This window comes from Octopus bimaculoides, chromosome 16 (assembly GCF_001194135.2).
Source record: "Octopus bimaculoides isolate UCB-OBI-ISO-001 chromosome 16, ASM119413v2, whole genome shotgun sequence".
NCBI lineage: Eukaryota > Metazoa > Mollusca > Cephalopoda > Octopoda > Octopodidae > Octopus > Octopus bimaculoides.
Genome location: NC_068996.1, coordinates 49,346,787 through 49,354,652, shown reverse-complemented (window position 1 = coordinate 49,354,652; position 7,866 = coordinate 49,346,787). Strand labels below are relative to the sequence as shown.

The following is a 7,866-nucleotide window of genomic DNA, read 5'->3' as shown; positions in this document are numbered from 1 at the left end:
GACACATACATCTATGTGTGTGTGTGTGGTGTTTTATATAAGTAAGCCAAAAAATTTAAAGAAAACATGCAAAAATATATTTCATCACTTCTTTGTCTTGGCAACTGAGGTAATGAATATGCTTTACTGATTAAATCTTGGAAGATGGAAATGTACTTGGTCTTTGTTGTTGTTTTTTTTCTTCTTCTTGAAATAAATGCACTCCAAATTGTACTGTTTTTATCCACCCCTCATGTTCAGAAAAATGGGGGGGGGGAGGAGCCAAAGAACCTGATGTTGATTGAGTTATCTTGCTTAGATAAATGTTTATAGATTTTCAAAAATCATCAGAGGGAATTTTTTTTTTTATTTACTGATAATCTCATAAATGTTCTAGTTCAGTCTGTATCTCATGTGATTTTGATATGTATATATACACACATACACACACATATAGGAACATGTACATGTACATATATATTAATTGTGCAGCCATCTGGCTCACCAGTCCCCAGTCGAACCGTCCAACCCATGCCAGCATAGAAAGCGGACGTTAAACGATGATGATGATGATGATGATGAAGTGTACAATATTATATACCCATTATGGCTGATCTTACCAATTAGTTTCGCATCAGGGGAGCAATGGAGTGTTAGGTAACTGTCCACTTATGTAATCCTGCGCTCTTCAGAGGTAGGTGCTATGGAATGAAGTATGATAGTCACCATACTTCATTCTATAACACTCCATTAAACCCTCGGTGTGAAACCAATTGGTAAGATTGGCTGTAATGGATATATAATACTGTACATTTCAATTAATATACCCACTCTACTGACAAATATACGAGTACATTTTTTTCTGACTTATGAACTCTTAGACGACTTACACGCATATACATATATAAATCCATGTATGTATATATATATATATATATATATACATATATATATATATAAATGCACTGCTGTGAAATTCGAGTCGCGAGACAAACTCATTTCCAATTTACACAAGAAAATTTTTTATATCCTCCACAACGTGTATTGAGCATTACATTATACATACAAACATATATATGTACATTCATGCATACATACATAAGTACGCACGCGCGTACACACATACATATATATATGTGTGTGTGTGTATATATATATATATATATATATATATATATATATATGGTCTAAAATTGTACAAAAAAACAAGAGACATATGAGGGAACAACAAGAATGGTGTATTAGTTTGACGCTCAAGAAAAATGGAAGAGTTTTTGACGTTTCGAGCCTAAACTCTTCTCATATGCACAGAAAACAGAAAGAGAGACAGAGAGTGGGGAGCAACGGAGAGAAAAAATATCTCGATTAAAGGTTGCACATGTTGATTTGACCTGAAATACATGCATTTATATACATACAGATAAATTATCTATAGATTATACATACATATGTGTGAGATTTATATAGATATACTCACACATAGAAATGTATATTTATGTACACACACATGCACGCACGCATTTCACCACAACTGTTTGGAAAGAACAGAAAGTCCACATAAAAGTAAATAAATAAACGACAAAATAAAGCAAAAATAAAACAAAAAAAACAAACAAAAATACACATACATCAATAACATTTCTGAGGCAAAAAAACAAAAAAAAAAGTAGAAGAAAATAAAAAAAGAAATGTATGAAGAGATTAATGCGTAACAGAAGAAGAAATTATGACATTTTGCATAAATATAAACGGAATGACTTTTATTAGTGGAAAATGGTTTGCAGAGTGGAATTAGATAGATGAAAGTGGCACATAAGACATTAATCTCAATATGCAACACGATTAAACAATACTCTATATATTTTAAAATGTAACGGCAATGGATTCTTGTCTTTCTCGCGCATTATTTTCTCTTGTTTTTCCCTTTATTTGTTATTTATCATTAAATGCTTTTTTTTGGTGGAGTGGTGGAATGAGATTTGTTGTTTCATATAGTAAAATATAAAAGAAAAAGACAAAATATTTCAACGAATATAAGGTACTCCAATTAATTTTACCATCTTTATAGACTTCACCATAATCATGCATTTATTTGTTATATTTATTAATGTAGTTGCTGTTGTTATTTTGCAGTCGGAGTGAACGAATTATTGTAGCAAACATATAGACAATCTTACTTGCTTACTCTCTCTCTTTTCTCTATTATTCTATCGTTTCCTCTTTTCTCTATTATTCTGTCGTTCTCTCTTTTCTCTCTCTCTCTCAAACACAGATAGACACACATTACGTGGGTTTTTTTGTATTCTTAATAGTTATGCGAAAATATGTCATCTGAACAAAACATAGAAACTAATTTACTTTCATAATTAGTCATTAGTAATTAACAGAGAATTATAAATACACGCACAATACAAGCATAAACACAAATATAAAAAAAAACACTCATACATTTTATATACATGCATTCACACATATACATCCGCCGAGGTCGACTTTGCCTTTCATCCTTTTGGGGTCGATAAAATTAAGTACCAGTTGCGTACTGAGGTCGATCTAATCGACTGCTCCCCCACTACAATTTCGGGCTTTGTGCCGAGAGTAGAAAAAAGAAATTCACACATACACTGACATTCTATGTATGTATGTATTAACTTCGTCACTAATCCTTCACAGTAAGAAGTCGATTATTGGTTGTTAGCCCCAGGTCAGCCGTGTATGTAACCAAGGCCGTTCAAACCATAACCATTTCGTCACTTTATTAATGAAATTCCTTTTTGTACTTTTTTAAAGGACGGTAAGGGTGTGATTTGAAGGGGATTTAGCTGCTATTTTTACTAGAGAGCAAACCGACCGAATAATTTGAGCCCCTCCCTCCCGTTTTGTTGGCTCGAGTCGATTGCTGACATAGTTTCGAGCATTCACTGATGAAACACAAATATACCCGCGCACGCGCGTACACTCACTCACACATACAAATACTACACAAATTAGATAAACACATACATACACACATAACTATACACACACGTACAATACATACGCATACATACATAGTACATACGCATTGTGATGCATGCACACACAACGTCTAATACACACACTAATTACATAAACATGCAAACATGTATAATAAATACACGTATATATACACAGACAAATATATGCACACACATACAACACATATAGAGATGCACACACAAGCATACACTACACACAAGGTATATAAACATACTATTAAACCGTATACGCACACGCACACACCTATAAATCGTAGTATATCACATAAGCTAGGTCCTTCGGTATTGGTCTCCAGAGCGTCGGTATGAGAAGACGACGTCATTCACCCTCTTTATCCATGTCATGAGAGAAAGTTGTGTGGGTGAATGACGTCGTGTACTAATATCGAAGGATTTCCATATAATTTATATGTGTGTGTGTATTTTTTTAAAAAATTCTATTTTGGAACAATGGATCTCGAAGCAGATGATAAAGCTATAAATAATAGCATGTAAACATTGGGCTGGAAACCCTTTGAATGGAAAAAAGTAGAAAGTTTGCCCATAGGACTCGAACCCATATCTGCTGTATATAAATTCTTATGACAACACACACATACACATATATATATATATATTGTGTATATAACTAAATGCATTTGTATGTATGAGAGAGTGTGTCTATATACAAGTTCATAAATATGCAGTAATTTGCATTCTAGATTTGGATATACGCTGAAACACGTAGAAAGTTTTTCAATAATAAATATTATAAACAGATTTATATTATATCACAGAAACACACACACACACACACACATACACCATACAAATAACAAAAGTGACACCTAAAAAAAAATCAATATCGAACTCACAGGGAGAGAGAATGATCAGTTAATACTGATTGAGTGTTCATATGACAACATTGTAACTTATTTTGATTCTGATGATGTAAGCAATATGTTTAAAAAGAAAAAAAAATTACTATCGTCACAGCTAAATTAACTTCAATTTCAATGTAAAGTCAATCACTCAATCAATCAATCTAATTCTTCTCTCGTCTTCCTTACGCACACACATAAACATACATGTGTATATATTTTATAGACATTAACACATTTATCTACATACTCCTGTTGCCTGTCTTTCTACTTTCTCTATCCATTATCTCTGTCTCTGTCTAACTGAGTGTCTGTCCGTCTGTCTCTTCCCGGTTTAATGTATATTCAAACGGAGCCAACACCGGCGGGGAGTCACCAAGTAGTCTCTTGATCCTGCTAGAAATAACCGCCAAATACTCTTCAAATACACTATACCGTTTCAAATAAATAAATAAATAAAATAACAAAAACAAAAGAAACGTTAAATATTCTAGTGCCATACACAAACAAATAAATGGGATGGTCGTGGCTCGAAAGTATTCGATCATACATTTGTTCGACAGGCGTTGATCTATCTAATTATCTATCTATCACCCAGTCTTCATTTATATATACATACATCTTTCTATTTATCACTAAATCTATGCCTGTCTTTCTCTTCTCTATTGACCTTATCTGCTTACACACTGTCCATCTCTCTCTCTCTCTTTATTTATCTCTACCTATATTCTGTAAGTGTGTGTCTGTGTATGTGTGTATGTAGGTCGTGTGTGTGTTAGGTGTATTAAGCAGTAGTTTTATAGTAGTGAGGTATCCCTTACCTCGCAAGCATCACTGTTTGTAGCAAAAGGAAACACTATCGGTAGAGTAGGGTTGGTTACTTAGAAGAAAGTCGCCGTAATAGCACATACCAAATAAGTAAAAATGAAACCGGAATCGCTTATACTGCATTGTGAATCCCATAAATCCTTACTAGCAAAGCGGTGCGGGGCACACACACATACATACAGTTTTATACACACACCCACACACACAAACACAGTCACGTGCATCACGCCGCCCACATGGATACTCGCACCCGCGCATATTGTGTGTATGTTTGTTTCGTGTGTGTGTGTGTGAGCATGTGTAATAACGTGGGTTTGATTCTTTCCTGCTAGGTATCTTTATTGGATGCTACTCCCTCCCACATTTGTATACATTTTGTGTGGATCTGTACTCGCGACCGTACATAAGAATGGAAGGACGTTGTCTTCGCGAACTTGCATGTATGTATATGTAAATACGTGTGGTGCCTCATACTGCTACTGTTTATAACTCGTTCAGAGATTTAATATAGACTATATATATGTATGTGTAAGTGTGTGTGTGTGTGTGTAGGTATGATTGGATGCGCTCTCGGCGCGACAATTTTATCATTTAGGTTTCGGCTCTTGTAATCAATTTAGATAAAGTAATACAAAGTTCAAGCTCACGTCCTTCTCTCTCTCTTTCTGTGTGTGTGTGTGTGTGTGTGTGTGTGTGTGTGTGTGTGTGTGTGTGTGTGTGTGTGTGTATATATATATATATATATAGCTTGGTACATTTACCATTGCATTACTATATTGTTCGGAGCTGGCCTCTCTATGCGTGTCTGTGTGTGCGCGCGCGCTTCTGTACGTGCACGGGCATTCGCATATGTTGTTACATCGTGCAATTTGCATGTAAGCTCGCAAGAAGTATCTGTCAGAAGGGATTACGAACGAACTGTTGGCATGCACTCGTGTGTGTACGATTAATATTCATAAATGAGTTGTGAATAAAAAGTAAGGTAATGAATTGTGCGTTGTTTAGGGTTGTTTAATCCCCCTGTCGGCCTTCGTTGAACAGACGTAAGATAAAATGCGCTTCATCCCGACACCTTATCGTCTTTATTCAAGACATAAGAGTATTAAAAACTACATTATATAAAGTAACTTTTTTTTTGTATTTATTTCACTACTACGAAATTAAATTTCATGGTTTTTCCCAGTTATGATATTAAATATCTACCAAAAAATAAAATTAGTATTTTCTACAAGAGACGTTACCTCAATAAACTTGACATATCTCAATAAAAAAAATAGTTTCAACTATGACATTCCTTAACAAAAGATAGATTAGCAATATAAGCTACTTTCTGCAGTTAAGGGTACTGAAATTTCGAGTGGGATATATCTAATTTCCGCAGTAAAAATGGTTAAAGAGTGTGGTGTGATTTAAGGTTGTTTTGGTTACTATTTCAAGCAGGTGACATGAACACGCAGACAGGGTCGTTTTAACCGTAATATACCCGCTTCTCCACCTTTCCCTCACCCTACTTCGGGCAAAGCAATGCAACGGAATCCCTACATTTATTTACTGGTAGTAAGCCAGAGTATACATAAAATAGCAGTCGGTCCTCAGATCCGTGAGGTATCCGAGCAACTACCCATGCTGACAGATAAGCATTGCACCTAAAGCCCCTACCAGTGTGTGTGAGAGATAGAGATAGATAGAGAGAGAGTGTGTGTGTGTGATGAATGGTTATATACGTGTGTCCTTGTATTGACATCGTGAGATAGTTGTAAACGGGTGTCACCGTCATACAAGTGGTGTCTGGCCATGAGGAATAATATTACCTCACTTGGAAACAGGTGCGGGTTTGACGACAGCATCCAACCGTAGAAAATCTGCCCCACTCCCTCAAAAAAGAATAAATAAAAAACTCCATCTGACCCATACAAGAAAAAATTAATATTAAAATGATTACGATGATGATAAACGATTATGGGTGGTAAGCTTGATTTGAGAATAATCCATGCTATAGATTAACATATTTCTTGGTGTTAAGGAAGATACTTTTCCTTTCCCTCAAAAGTAAGTAATCAAAATCTGCCATGTGCTGGATGGCTGTGTGCTAAGTAGCTTGCTTACCAACCACATGGTTCCAGGTGGCACCTTGGGTAAATGTCTTCTACTATAGCCTCAGACCAACCAAAGACTTGAGTGGATTTCGTAGACAGAAACTGAAAGAAGCCCTTTGTATGTGTATATAACCTCGTGGGCATCGGTACCATTTTCCTCTTTCTCCGTTCTTCCATTCTCCGAACTTTCCATCTTTCCGACGAAGGGCTACGCCCGAAACGTCATACACTCTCTCTTTCCTTTCCTGAGCGTCCAATAATACTATCCATATCACGTCCTCACTTTGTTGTTTTTTTGTTTTTTTGTTATTGTTTTTTTTAACTATATATATATATATATATATACACACACACACACGTGTATAAGGGATGACCACTAGGTGGACGTCCAATATGCTAGAAAGGTCATCAACGACCCGACCACAAAGAAAAATAATGTTCTCCAGAAAAAGACTTCGCAAAACTCCAGAACAAGACAAAATGAGAAATATGCAGAATAAAGAATTAGTTGTGTACTGTGATTTCAAACATTAACGTTTTACTTATGTAACAACATCCGAGTTCTCATCAGCACAACCGTTCTAGAATCAATATAATTTGCAGAACTATACACGAATTGTCTTCATGAAATAAGACTTATATACAGTTCTACTGATTACATTGGGGTTATTATAAATAAATAATAATTTTTATATATAAATATATATATATATATATTTATTTATTTATTTATGTGTTTCAGCCAAGTGGCTGCGGTCATGCTGGTGCACCACCGTGATTTTCACGTTCCTTGCATGGCTCTTCTCCCCCACCTGACATGGTCCAATCAAGAGTTTTGATGGCACATCTGGTGTATAAGAGAATTTGACACAGCTGCCCTAAACTGCGTCTCATTACGAGCCATTCGTTCGTCTGGTATCGTGGAGAGGAAAGCGTCAAGTTTTGTCTTGAAGACCTCCGCATCCATGTCTTGCATGTCTCTCAAATGTTTTGGCAGGGCATTGAAGAGCTGAGGTCCTCTGAAGCCGAGGCTGCTGCAGTATCTCGTTCTTATGTGAGATGCAGTGGCGACCCGTGCAGGCATTC

At 35.7% G+C, this 7,866-nt stretch overlaps 1 protein-coding gene across 5 annotated transcripts in view; it reads right to left on the bottom strand.

The window, feature by feature from the left end:
• LOC106877586 (putative mediator of RNA polymerase II transcription subunit 26) overlaps nt 1–5,177 on the bottom strand; it is a 243,671-nt gene extending 238,494 nt beyond the window's left edge. For 2 of the 5 annotated variants that reach the window (XM_052973743.1, XM_052973742.1), the window contains exon 1: nt 4,678–5,172. The gene's annotated coding sequence lies outside the window, so the exon portion shown is untranslated. Of the gene's footprint in view, nt 1–4,677 lie in introns of all 5 variants that reach the window. The other 3 variants (XM_052973746.1, XM_052973745.1, XM_052973744.1) reach the window with 3 other exon arrangements.
• Between the last annotated feature and the right edge of the window lie 2,689 nt (nt 5,178–7,866).